This window comes from Mustela nivalis (genome assembly GCF_964662115.1).
Source record: "Mustela nivalis genome assembly, chromosome: 19".
NCBI classification, from domain to species: domain Eukaryota; kingdom Metazoa; phylum Chordata; class Mammalia; order Carnivora; family Mustelidae; genus Mustela; species Mustela nivalis.
Window position 1 is genome coordinate 24,540,642 of NC_139038.1, and position 15,116 is coordinate 24,555,757.

Genomic DNA, 15,116 nt, shown 5'->3' on the forward strand with positions numbered 1-15,116 from the left:
AATATTAATATCAGGGCAGGTACTGCTACTGTGGGTATTAAATGAGATTATAGAAATGAATGTATGTTTAAAAGTAGCAATTATGTAGATATTTTAAATTATCATCAATCATACCTGACTGACTCTGCCCATCAGCCCTGATAGAAAAGAGGGCTTCATGAGCTTGGTGACTGTAGGAACAAACTCTGAGCACCTATTAAGTGCCAGGCGCTTTACTATCCCATTTGATCTCCTCAACAACTCTGGTGGGCCTATTATTCCCATTCGTCAGTTGAAGAAACAGTCTCAGAGAGGTTAAGTGTATTTCCAAGGTCACACCAAAGATCAGGGACCAGTCTGGGATACGAACTCAGGTCTCTCTGACTCCAAAATTCTCAGTGGAAGGATATTTCTTGAGCTGAGTCTCCTGTCCAAGGAGGACCAGGCTTGGGGACTGTCTCAGCATAAAGATGTAAGGCTTTGGCAAGAAAGGCAGTGGGGAGTGGGTTTGTGAGAGAATGAAGATCAATTTACCCATATCCCCTGAGGGGGTTCCAGAAGGAGGACTTCTCTCAGTGAGTCCAAGTTTCAGGAGATCCATCAGGGATGAGCAGTTTGTCACTGATTTCAGCTCAGGGAGAAGAAAAGGAGGAAGGAGAGAGGGAGGTAAGGAGAGAGAGGAAGAAGGAGAAAGAGAAAGAGAAGAAGAAGGAATGGTGAACAAGAAATCCTCACTGTGAAACAATGAGCTTCTCCTTTCTCTAGTCTAAAAGATCACAGGCTTTGGCCAGAGGTCCCACTGGGATGAACCAGAGAAGCCCCACTCTGTCATCTCCACTTTGCCTCAGAGTCTGGCCTCATGGCAGTGCATGAGTGGAGAGGGGAGGGAAGAATTTCAGAGCAAAGCAGGAAGTTGACAGAGTGGGGCTTTCCAGGAGGGCAGCACGAACCGCACAGGTGTCCCCCGAAGCCAAGAGATTTCAAGAAATTCCAAGCTGCCAAAAGCCTGGCAGCAGCTCCCCAGCAGCCAGACTGGAGCTGCTGGTGTCCAGGAGGCTGTGGGTGTGAGCTGGCCCTGCAGGATGGGGTTGGGGGTTGGGAGGGGGCTGGCACTGAGGAGAAGGCAGCAAGTTCTGCTCACTAACAGCGCTGGGGATGCCAGCCTCCTGCTGTCTACTTTAGTTTGGAAAATGAATACATTTTTTTCAAAGGAGTGAGTTTCGCTTTTACTTTGAAAGCAGATCTCCTGGCATACGGTGGTCATTTTGCCTTTCAGAGCAAGGTCTCTGCAGTGAGGTAATCCTGGATGCTGCTCCTGGTTCAGCCCCTTACGAGGAGGACAACCCCCAAGTATCAGTGTCTCATTCTGAAAATGGGGTAGGGGATGTCTACCTGAAGTGCAGCGGTACGGATTAAATGAGGTGACATGCCCATGTTAGCTTGAAACAGCTGTCTTCTAACTTCGGACGTGTAAAGTGGCTGAGGGAGATTTCTTCTAGAATCCCCAGGTCGGGAGAGAGAGGTGCTGGAATGGTCCCAGAGGGGCCATCGGAAAACGCACCACTGGAGCTGCAAGGAATCCAGTGTGTGATGTGACAGGGAGGGACATGGGGCCATGTAGGAGCAGGACATTTCCTTTCAGTGAGGTGCGATGCCAGCAGCCCCATTTTATAGACGAGGGGCTCAGGCTTACAGAAGGGTTTGTACTTACTCAAGTTCACTGGTCACCAAGTCCCACTAAATGAAGGAGCCAGAATGCAAGTTTAGGTTTTCTGCTTTCAAAGCCGAGTCCTTTCCCATACTCCCCTCAGAAAGGGCAGCACTTGAAGGCAGATGGTACTGGTACCCACTCAGACAGGGGACTTCCCCTCTCTGAACTTCAGTTCCCTATCTATAAAGTAAGGTTAGATGTGCTAATAAATGTATATAAGAGGCTAGCAATTTCATTTGCATGATGGGGAAGACATTATTCTAAAAGCTGGGAGTTCTAGGCTCTAGTCTTGCCTCTGCCTTATAGTGCTGTGTGACCTTGGACAAATCACAACCTCTCTGGGCTTTAGGGCATTAGAATTTCCAAGGCAACTTTAAACACATGAGTGACTAAGCCTCCCTTCTAGAGATTCTGATTCAGTTGGTCTGGGAGGAAGTCTGCATATCTGGGTTCTTTTAAGCTCCCAGATGCTTTGGATGAGCCAACAGGGTCCAAATGGCAACACCAGTCCTCAGATGTATTCTCTGAACCAGCAACATGGGCATCACCTGGGAACTTGTTAGGAATGCAAACTCTCAGGCCTCAAAGGGACAGACTGATTCACAAACTTGAGTGATCTGTTTTTACAAGCCCCCCACCCACTTCCCCTGGTGATTCTGATGTACATTCAAGTCTAAAGACCTCTGGGCTAAAGGATTCAAGCCAAAGAGCCTACACTTTCCAGGTTGTGCATCAAAGGAACAAGATGAAAGAACTGGGTAAGAGCAGGAAAAAGTGTGGGTAAAACTGGGAAAACAAAGAGGGCTGGGAGAAAAGACCCGAAGACTCCAGAGGCCACGTCAGCTTTGTCCCTGGGTGAGCTGGCACCACAGCTACGACATCTGCTAAAAAATTTAAAAGGCCTTCGAAGACATGCTTCTCAAAACAGGGCATGCAGTGGGGGTGGCTGAAGCCACAGAATGAAGAGGGCGTGTCTTCCCAGAAAGTCAATTTGCCAGAACATGTTTTAGGGGAAAAAGTTAAATTATTTCATTAATGAGTAACTGAAAACATGACTGTTAGATTAAAGCAAACAGATCTATGATGCCACAGAATACCACCTGCTTGGACACTTATTAGATAAAAGGAAAACTTCAAAGACATTTCATACTTGCATTTGGGAGCTTTAGACAACAGCCTCAGACCCCTGGGGACCAGTTCTCCTTTCCTTGCCCTTTGGTAGAAAACACAACATTAATAAATGAATTAATGGATTGATTGATTAGATAAATGACCGAGTCCCTACCTTGTGCCAAACATTCCACAGTGGACACCAGGGATGTACCAGTCATAAAAATAGGCAGAGTTTCGCTAGAAAAGTTTATCGTGTAATAGAGGTTGGTGAGCAAGCTCCAGCAGTAATCCAATTAGGATACAAGTAAATACATAATTACAGACTGTGATAAGCATTCTGAAGGGAAGGAGGCAAGGCAACGAGAGAGAGAGAGAGAGAGAGAGAGAGACAGACAGACAGACACAGAGACAGAGAGACAGAGATACAAGAGCGTAAGAGAGGGGACCAGACCTGGAGATACATCAGGAACGGATGGGGAACGGGCACTGGAACCCAGACGGGGAGCAGGTGTGGGAAGCCTGTTCCCAGGAGGTCTGGAGAGAGCATGCCATGTCTCTGGCTTCCCTCCCTGGAATTTCTCCCTTCTTCTTTCACCCCTAGATCATGCTCATCATTTCCCTCCAGGAAATGTTTGCTGACCTACTCTGGCCACTCTAACCCTCCTCTGAATTTCCACATCTCATTCTTCCAGCACCTCTGGAATCATGACTCACTCTTGCTTGCCATTCCCATCACCTTCATGATGATGTTTTCTATACCCAAGTAATACCAACACTAGAGTTGACTTAATCTTTCACCTAATACCATTATAATAAAATCATAAGTAAATAATGTCATAAATATGCCAGAGGAAAAGGTATAAAGATAAGGTATAAAGGGATAATTCTCCCTTTGTTATGAAGGAAGGAGATTTGCAGATGTCAGAGGGTGCTCAAGGCAAATCAGCACTACCTGAGACATTCTCCTTGAGACCTTAGAAAGACCACAGAAGTTATGAGAGGGGAAACGTAGGCACTTTGTGATCTGAGCATTGTCTGTATAGCTCCCAAAATAACTTTGTAAGTTCTACTAATGGTACACAGCATTGTCTTTTTTTTTTTTTTTGCATGTTTCATGTTTTGTTTTCAGGAGAATGTTAAAATCTACAAGGATAAAGGCTCCTTTACACACCGCACAGCATCTATGGTAAGTGTTGGAATGTTTCTTAATTCAGATGACATTTTCCGACAAGCCACAAGCCCATGAGAGCTGAGGTATGTTACATCCTTAATGTCTTCCTTGAACTGTACTAAACCCTTTGCATGAGCCACCATAGTTTTTTTCTCACAATATCTCTGGGACAGAGGTAGTATTGTCATCTCAACTCTACAGAGAAGAAACTGAGGCTCAAGAGATGGGAAGGAAATAACTTGGTTGGGCTCATCCAGGAAGGAAGAGGCTGGACCAGGTGTGGCGCTGAAGTGTTCAGGGTCATTGCAGCCAGGGGCTCAGACCATGTGGACACAATGGAGTTGGTTCAGGTCTGTGTCACAGACACATATATTCTGATTAATAGGGCTTACTGTTGCAGAGGTGCCCCAGTGCATAGGATTCTTATGAAAACATAGATGGGAAAAGGAGTGGAAGGGAAGAAACAAAGCCAAGCATTGCACACAACTGATGAACTCAATAAAACCCATTATGAAACTCTCCTCACCTACTCAGCCCTTCTGTGATTTGCCACTGTCTCCACATGGGTCTCAGATACCTGACTTGCATATTTTGCGACAATGATCTTCACTATATATAGGCCTGTGTGCATTAATATTAAGTAACTGAACTTCCTTTTGAATGCACTTACAGGGTTCAAAATGCAAAATTTATAAAAAGGGTACATAGCAAACCCTCTTTTACCCTCCCCTTCCACTCAGGCCCCCTTCCCAGAGACAACCACCATTGCTATGCTGTGAAGGTTTGTGCCCCCCACCCCCAATATGTTGGAATCCTAGCCCTCATGTGATGGTGTTAGAAGGTGGGGTGAGGTAATGAGGGTGGAACCTCCATGAATGGGATTGGGGCCTTGATAAAAGAGGGCTCCAGTGACATCCCAAGCCCCTTCCACCATGTGAGGACACAATGAGAAGGCTCGACCTGTGAACCAGGAAGAGGGCCTTTAACAGGACATAACCATGCTAGCACCTTGATCTGAGACTTTCCAGCCTGCAGAACTGTGAGAAATAAATTTCTGTTGCTTATAAGCCACCCTGTCTGTGGTATTTTATTACAACAGACTGAGCAAACTAAACCGGTATCAGTTTCTTGTGTGTCTTTCCAGAGGATATTAACTAATCTATAAGCAAATAGACCCAGACATACATACACATAAACATACACACCCATGTACACACATATCCCTTTGTAAACAAAAATAAAGCATATAGGACATAATGGTCTTCTAATTGCTTATATGACTCAACAATACACTTCAGAACTTCTTTCACGTCAGAATATAAAAAGTTTCCTCATTTGTGTTCACTTGTCCCATTCTTCCTCCAGTCGTCAACCGATGAGCAATTAGGTGGTTCCTAATCTTTTGATACTGCAAACAAGATAACATGAATGATCTTCCAATTATACTATTAATGACATAGCATCTTCCTTTCAATCAACTACTTCCAAAAACTTTTCTCCCATCTTAAGCAATATCTATGATAGCACAGATTTGATGAGCTAATCATATATTTTTCTAATGCACATTAATATGAATAGATAAGAAATTCACAACCATCTAAGTCAAAGTGTATATCACCTGTAACCATTCTGCTTAGTGCCTGGGCCATCCACTATTTAGGAAAACACTGGCTGTCCAGACATTCCAAACTCCTTGGCCAGACACAGGAGGCCCTTGAGATCTGCCTTCTGCCTCCATATCCAAATTCATGTCCCCAGTCTCCTGTGCTCCAACCTGTGGACTCACAGGCCATTTTAGGTTCATGCCAAACTGAATCATGCCCTAGTAACTTTGCACATTGCCCTCCACTGCCTGGAACAGTGTCTGCAGCTTGTCCTCTGGAGAACTCCTACTCTCTTCTCAGGTCACAGTCCAAGTTCTCCTGCTCTGGGAACCCCTGTCTGCCTTCTCCATCCAAACCTGCATCCATACACTTGGCCCATACTTGCTTCTACTTTAACCCTCGGTGCACAGAGTTAGTATGGAAGAGTAGTTAAGGCAGTGGGGTCTGAACTGGGTTGCCTGGGTTCAAAGCCCAACTCTACCACTTACTAGAGGCTTGACCTTGGGCAGATGGCCTCATCTCTTGGGGATGTCACTTTTCCCATTTGTAAAATGGTGATGATGGTAACATTTGCCTCATAGTGAGGATTAAAAGATCTGTTTAGCAGAATAAATGCTCAATAACTGCATTATAGTGATCACCTTTACAGCTGTTTCCCCTGCTACATTATTAGCTCTTTTTAGCCCCCAAGCTCTCCAGTTTCTAATCCTGTCAGGCCTACTTTCAAAATAGATCTCATTTCTGAGCACATCTCACCCTGACCAACTGAATGCGAGCCACCGTCCTCTCCCATCTGGCCTCTCCCTCCTAATGGCCTCTGTGTACTGCTTCCTATCCCTTCAGTCCATGCCTTATAGCAGTTGGAAGTTCAGAGTCCCCTCTAAGGTAGAAGTCAGATGCAGTCATATCCTGCTCTGAACCATCTAGAAGTCTCTATTCTTATTTTTATTCTTTTTTTTTTTAAATTTTAGACTTTTTTTTTTTTTTAAATTTGTCAGAGAGAGAGTGAGAGAGAGAGAGCGTGAGCACAGGCAGACAGAGTGGCAGGCAGAGGCAGAGGGAGAAGCAGGCTCCCCGCCAAGCAAGGAGCCCGATGTGGGACTCGATCCCAGGACGCTGGGATCATGACCTGAGCCCAAGGCAGCTGCTTAACCAACTGAGCCACCCACGTGTCCCTCTTATTTTTATTCTTAAAATAACGGTTTCCTATTCTTAAAATAAAACCCAAAGTCCTTACTATGGCAAAAGAGGCCCACACCATCTGGTCCTGCCTCCTTCTTCATGGTGCTCCCCCTTCTCCAGCCACACTGGCCTCCTTGCCCTTCCGGGTTCCTTATTCTTCAGGCATAGGGAGAGAGTCCCCACCTCATTCCTCAGTCTGTTCCTCCCCCCAGGTAGCAGCAGGGCTCTCTCCCTTGCTCCATTCAGGCCCTGACTTTTATCCAGAATGACTGTTACAATCCTCTCAGGTCCTTCTCTGTCCAAAACACTCAGGGCTTCCCGGCACAAATTACGTACCATTTGTATGTGTCTATCTGTCCTACTGAAATGCTCCATTAAGACAAGAACTTCATTTTATTTACCACGGCCTCACGAATTGCCAAGCCAGTGCCTGGCACATAGTAGATGCCCAATAAATATTTGAGTGACGAGACGAATGAATGACAGCAGTGCCCAGAACAGGGCCAGGAACATTTCTGAGGTTTAGCAAATGTTTGGAGAAGAATGGAGAGCCAGGGAGACAGAAGAACCAAGCAAGGAATGCAGAAAGGAAGCCCAGAGGATTTCGGCTTTTAGTTGTCATGTCTCTTTATTGAGACATAATTTACATACCATGAAAAGTACCCATTGCAAGTGTACAAGTCAGTGTATTTCAGTGAATTTCCACAGTAAAGAAACCATCACCAACACCCGGTTTCAGATCTATCCCTCATTCTTCTGGCCCATTTGCTCTCAGTCCTGCTCCCAGCTCCAGTCCCAAACCACCACCAATCAGCTTCTGCACTAATTTTGCCTTTTCTAGAAACTTCATATAAATGGCATCATACATTATGTAGTCTTTTCTGTCTGGCTTTTTCCGCAACGTTCCGTAATTATTTTTAGGTTCACCCATGTCATGCATGCATCAGTAGCTTGTTCCTTCTTATTTCTGAGTAGCATTCCACTGTATAGATATGCCACATTTTGTTTACCCATTATCCAGTTGATGGATATTTGTGGGGTTTCCTGTTTTAGGCTATTATGAAGAATGTTATCATGATTTGCAGGTCTGGAGTAAAAATCTAACAGTGGAATTGCCGGGCCATACAATAAGCCTATGAGTCTAGAAGATTTTGATGCCCTAAGACTTTTGGAAGCTCCATGGAGGCTTATAAGAAAATGCTCCAAATGAGGTAGAGGAAAATGCACGTAAAACTCCATTTCAGCTGCAAGCTCAGCTCCAAGTCCTAAGAACGGGCCAATTCATTACGCCTGTGTTTGAAGCCCATTTGCAGTTGTGTTTGATGTATTGTCTGTGGGGAGACGGTGAAATTTGCCAGCCTTCAGACTAACAACTGAGCCTAATTTTTCACCCAGTGATTCTAAAGAAGTTTCTTCTTGGCAGAGGTTTGGGTGAGGAGCAGTTGAAATTGATTGTGGCAAATGATGTGGGAAGAAGTGATACAGTCTCTTCCACCAAAAAACACAAGTGAAAGGTGAAGTGAACCTTATCATGTGAAAGAGTCCCTGGCCCCCTGTGAGATTTGGTCCCTGTCAAGCATTCTGGACTCCCTGTCATCACTTCCAACTGCAGAGGTTTCAAAACCTGAGCCTCCAGCACCCAAGATCTCAGATCCTGCCAGGTACAGTCTGACAAATCCTTGCTTCAGATTTTAAAGCCCCTTGTTGTGATGATGGGAACAACCATGAACTGGAGTTTGGGCTGTGATGGCATTTACAGAAAGCTTCCAGGCTTTCATCTCCTGCTTTGCCACGCCTACCTTCCCTGGCCTTTGCTCTCCTTTGCTTTAGTTTCAAAGACTTCATTCAGTGAGGGAACTGACCTCCTGGTGAAAGCCTCGAGGGCTGGACCCTCCTGGTCTCTGTCCCCATCCTACCCCATGAGAAAATGGCATGCTCGTCGCAGCCCTCCTTAGAGATCTTCTGTAGCAGAAAATCAGAGTTGGTCCTCCGATATATTTTGGGCTGCAAAAGTCAATCTCTGATTTTGCCAACTGAACAATGCCCATTTGAAAAAGGTAAAAAGAAGAAGAAGAACAACAACAACAAAGGCAGAGCTTTGGGTAAATGAATATCCTCTCCGATGGGCTCCAGCCTCCCTGCAAAGAGAGAAGGCACTAGGAAAATGACTGGTCAGCGGGGCAAATTTCGTAGGAGTTCCTGTTGCTATTGTTTGATGTAACAGGGGTTCCATCTGAGAAGAAGGGACTTCAGGCCACCTCTCAGATCTGATGAGGAGGGAGGTCAGCAGCTGCCAGGTGATCCATGTGCAGGAACTGACTGACATGGGAAGAGACAGGAGAAAGAAGTAAGGTCACCACTGGCCTTAAGGCTGGGGTCTGAACCCTGGGGAGAGAGGCTAAAGGAGCATCTGTGCAACTCAGAGGACCCAGGCAACACAGCTTTGGAGGCCAGGGGACAAAGTGGGGCACGTGGAGAGCAAGGCAGCATCTGACTCATTCCAGCACAAGCATCCGGTGAGGCTTCTACTCAGGAATGAAGGTGGGCAGGCTGCAGGCAGCTGGCTGGGTGACCTAGGTTCAAATCTGGACTCTGCTTCTTTCTAATTGACTTTGGACAAGTTGCTCTGCCTGTCTGTGCCTCAGTTTTTTGGTTTGTAAACCGGCTATATTAATAATGACTACTTCCTAAGTTTGTTATGATGAATAAGTGAGTTAATACACAGAGAGGGCTTATGTGAGTATATAGTTGCTAAATGTGTTGGCATTATCGCTGTTATTATGGATTTCCAGTTTGGAGAAGCACTAACTGACGCCAGCTGACGTATACCTTAAAGTCAAGGTGATTCCAGCAAGAGCCACTGAAAAGAAGCCTGGAGCAAACATACCCTCAAAGAATCATTTAAGAGCTCCTTGGGACTCCCAGCAAGACTTGGGTCAAACTTTGCTGGAATGAGAAGGGGAGCCAGAGGCCTTTCTTAGACAGACTGGGTGCCCGCCAGTGGAGTAGGTATGACCACTGCTAGTCATAACCTTGTTAGACTCCGCTTTTGGAGCTTGGGGATACCTGAGATACCCAAAGAGGAGACTGGCAGAAACACATAAAACACAACTGCTGAATGGTTTAGCATATCCACACTCCCAGGTTTAACAATTTTTTTATTTTTTATTTTACAGAGAGAGAGAGCACAGTAGGCAGAACAGCAGGCAGAGGGAGAGGGAGAAACAGTCTCCCTGCTGAGCAGGAAGCCCGATGTGGGACTCGATCCCAGGACCCCGCGATCATGACCCGAGCCGAAGGCAGACACTTAAGTGACTGAGCCACTCAGGCATCCCCACACTCCCAGGTTTAAAACCCAGATTTGCCACTTCTTAACTATGTATTTTTTTTAAGATTTTATTTATTTATTTGACAGAGAGAAATCACAAGTAGGCAGAGAGGCAGGCAGAGAGAGAGGAGGAAGCAGGCTTCCCGCTGAGCAGAGAGCCCGATGCGAGGCTCGATCCCAGGAACCTGGGATCATGACCTGAACTGAAGGCAGAGGCTTTAACCCACTGAGCCAGCCAGGCGCCCCTTAACTATGTATTTTGAGTGAGTTAATGAAATTTCCCTGTGCCACAGTTTTGACTCAACTAGAAAATGAAAATAAAAATAATAGTCCGTATTTCATAAAGTAGGTGTTGGGTCTTCAAGAGATCATTGAAAGAAGACCCTAAACATGATATAGTGCCCATAAACATCAATGAGCCAAACTAGCAGATTAGGAGCAAGAGGGTCTCATGTGGTGGGAACAGCATGTGCAAAGGCCCAGAGACAGAGAGAGAGTAAAGGTTCAGGGATCACTGAGAGCCAAGTTGTGAGGTTGTAGCTGCTCTGGGAACCACAAGGCTGTCCTGGGTTCAGACTTCTTTACACAATGGAGTGATGATGAGCAGGAAAGGGATTTTTGGGACATTGGTAAATGACCTTGATTGTATGTGTCTCACGAGCTAAACTGCAAGGCTTTGGAGGGCTGGGACCTTGTTCTTCCATCTTTATATCCACAGCACATTCCACTATGCCCAGCACAGAGTGAGTGCTAAGCTGGTATTTATGAGATGTTAAAAGCACTGGGAAAAGCTCCAGATCAGGAATCTGCTCCAGCCCTGGCCTTCACTGATTCTCTCTAGGATCATCACCAAGTCATGCCAGTGGTGCCCAGCTTTTGTTGGACCAACAGAAATTATGGAAGGGATTTCATTGATGAAGAAACAGAGGTCCAGAGAATAGGAAGAACACAGTTAATGTCAAGCATTGTTTGTAATAGAGCAAGGGCTGGAAACCATTCCCTCTGCTACGTCCAGTGTCCATTCCCACCTGACTTCTCACAGGGAAGATGAATGATTTCTGCTGTAGAGGTGAATTTCATATTTTCTGTCAAGCTTGCATATTTATTTTCAATGAGCTGTACATCTCAAGACTGTATCTTCCAAACCAACTGAGGGATTAATAATGAGCACTTATAACAGTGATATAAAGAAGATAGTAATCCTATATTACAAATGAAGAAACCCAGCCTCAAAAAAGCTGAATTTACTTGTCCAAGTTCACACACACCTGGTAGGTAAGTTGCAGATTACAAATTCAAACTCAGAGCTTCCTGAATCTAAAACCCATGCGCTTCCCTCTCCACTGAAGATGGATTCTGGGTACTAGTTAAGGCACTTTGCCTGGAGTGCAAGGCTTCTATTGGGAGTCTGGGGTTCCTCCCTCACAGAAAGACCTCCAGGACAGAAGGCTATAGTCTGGGTGATAGCTCAACCATTCTGAAGGTTCAAGTCCATCTTAGTGTGCTTGGCTACTTGGTAAAACCCATGAAAATCTGAAATTCTTTCTTAATTCTCTCTCTCTCTCCTTCTCTGAAGGGTGCTAGGCCTGTAAGAATAACCTTAGCTCTCACCACACCCCTCAGTGATTTGGATAAACAGAAGTCAAACAGGAATGCAGCTTCATAGATTCCTAATTTACAACCACTGGGGAAAAGTAGGGAAAGCTCTGGGATGTGACATCAGATGCAGCACAGGAGATGCTGGTTACCTTTAAATTAAACAGCCTCCAGAGACTCTCCACAATTCCTCCCTCCCAACCCTAGTCCCTTTCAAGAGAATCAATGCTTTCCTTTTGCAGGGGCTGAAAGTCACATTTAAATCCCCATTACATCATAAAATATGTCTTGTGCATCCACACACGTTTACCAAATGTATTACTGTCTTTTGCATTTTTTCCCATAAAGATCTATCTTAATCCAATATTGCTCCATCTCCATTAAGGCAACTCCTTTAAAGCTTATTCCTGTATGAACACCCCTGAAGTGCCTGCAATTTTTTTCCCTACTGTCAGCTGGCGAATTCTAGAAATAAATGGTAGCTACAATTTAGTGAGCACACATCTACTATGTGCTATGTATCTTATACAATGATTAATTGTGTTTTTTAGCCTCTAAGTTTCGTTACTAAAACAGAGACCCTTACATTATAGTGGTCAAGTGATACTGAATTTTATTTCCCTCTCATTTAACTGACAGGGAGTAAGCTGTCTAAGGTGAGTGGGGGGTCTAAGATGTCAAAAATCCCAGGTTCCTTCTAACTTGTTGTTCTGCCATCTTTGGGTATTGCTATCATCCACCTTTTCCAAGATGCTGCGTTGCTATCTTCCAGCCAGCCAGTAAGAGGAACGTAGGAAAGAAATTCCCCCTCTCCTTTAAAGATATGAACTTATAGATGGCATACCTGCACATTTCTCATTGGCCAGAACTTGGTGAAAAACTAGGCCCAGCTGCAAAGGAAGCTGGAAATTTTCGTCTTTAATCCAGATGTCATAGACTTATTTAGAAATAAGAGGCTCTATTATTATAGAAGAAGAGGATAATGGATACTGGGATAACACTAGCAATATGTGCCACATAAGGTGATCCTAAATGAGGCCAGATCCCAAGATTTTTGAACCTGTAGTAAGAGCAAGCTAAAAATCAAATGCTTTGGCAGAGGAGCAGACTCATCTAGACTGGAATGTCCATGCCCCATGTCCAACTTTACTTAATATGAAATAACCCAAAATGTGGGATGTAGGATTGTTCTGTGTAGCAAGGACAGATTACACCACTATAAGTGGGGATTGGGTTTCCCCTAAAAATCCAGAATGTTCCCACAGTCAAATCTTCAAGAGTGGTCAATCCTGAAGCAGGAAATAAGGATTCTAAAAATAGGCCTTAAGTGAAAGGGATGGAAAAATCATCTCCTCTCTCCAAACTGGGAGTCAGTTTGGCCTGGACTCCATAGTTAAGGGATTCCTAGAATACTTCTGATGAAGGATGGACGTAACTTGGGCCCAGCCATGGAGAGGCAGGCTGTAAGAGAGAAGAAAGCCAGGCAGTTAAGGGAAGCTGAGGACACATCTGGACCTGTTCACTCATCATAAATAATTTCCTGTTTTGCTTCTTTTCAACTAGTCCCAAAACGTCAGTAAAAGCTTGTTTATAGCTACATCTTGGTTTCTGTTCTAATGTGGAGAATAAAGGCAAAGTGCCTGCTCCACACTTACGATAAAGCAGACCTGCCACTCTGGCCATTCTTCAGTTCCTCATATATGCCATATTTCTTCCTGCCTTCGGGCCTTTGCACATACCTTCTGCCTGGAATGCCTGCCCCCACCACCTCTGCCTGTACATTCCTGCTCATCCTGAGCTATTATCTAGGAGGTCACTTCCATGAAACCCTTCCAGGCTCACCTAACCCTCACTTATCCCTCCTCTAAGACTTCGTAGATTCTCCCTGATACTCTCTAATAATCACATTTTTTATTTGTAATAGCATATTTATTCATGGCATTGTTTTATCAGTGTCCCTCTTCTTTACTAGGCTATAAATACCACAGGGGTCAAGAACCATGTCTAGTATTTTTCACTCCTGAATGTCCAAAACCTAACACATTATCTGGCCCATGGCATGTGTTCAATGAGTATGTGTTAAATGAACGAATGAGACAGCACCCCTCTCCTAAGGCAAGAGTAACATGGTGGTCATCAGCAGAGAATAGCTCAGGCCACCAGAGTGTTGACCCTTATGGGGCTTTGACAAGAAGGCAGCACTATGGTGGCATGAGGGAGAGACTGGGACAGAAATATTGAAGATTCAGAAGGGCTCCTACGAGCCTCCCAGAAATACTGAGGAGAGACATGGGGGCATAAGTGGCTTAAGCTGGTGGCTCTCAAATTCTCATCATTTGGATTACACACATGGAAATAATGTCATCCAATTCTCTATCCATATTATGAGGGGGATTTTATTTTTATCTCCAGTGAACAGATGTGAAAACTGAGATTCAGAGATGTTTGGAAACAATTGTTTAGAAATGTTTAGAAACCCAAGGTCACACAGTGAGTAAATGGAGTCTGGGTTCAAGCTCAGGTCGGCCCATCTCCGAAGACTCTCATCACTCCCTGTGCCCTGTGTGCCGCCCAAAGGGGAAAAAAAAAAAAGGAAATAGGAAAAACCCCACAGAAATCAATTCACAGAAATGATTCCAATGATAAATTTTTTCAGCTGATGGCTTCTCCATGACAACTTTTCTTCTGCATGAATGTCTCCTTGGCTGACTGCTCTCAGGCAACTCTCTGAGAGCCTCCACCATTTAAACTTAACACTGATTACTTTTCATGAAGTTTGGTTTCCATCATGTCCTTTGCTTTCTGCAATCAGCCTCTCAGGTTTCCAAATCTGAAGGCTGTTATAGGGACTCCCCTGAACTGCCTCTCTCCCAGCCTAAGTGGGATTTTTATTTCCTCACTCTCTTTACTCATACAACAAGTTTGTTTTTGGGTTCTGCCTTTTGAAACACATAGCACTTTACCCAAGCCCCTCAAGGGTTAGCAACCTAAAAGAAATATGCTAAAATGGACCCAGCTCTTCCAAAGCGCAGTTTGTGTCTCCAAAGCTTCTAAAATGTACATCCTTTTAATCCAGTACTTCCACATCAGGGGGTTTATCTCAAAAACAAATCAGATGAAATATGCAAAGATGCCAGATTATGGATTTTTTATCAGCAGGAAGTTTACAATACAGGAACAACTAAATATCCAGTAATAGGGGACTGGTAAAATAAATGGAGATACAATGATATGCAATGCACCCATTAGAAATGACAATGTAGACTTTTACTGATGAACAATATTCACAGTGAGAAAAAAGTAGGTTCAGAAGCCAACTGTAGAATATGATTTCATTTCTGTTAAGATACAGATTTATTTGTTCATACAACAAAATGTACTGAGTGGTTGCTATTTATCAGGTGCTATGCTAGGAGCGGAGGATATAGCAGT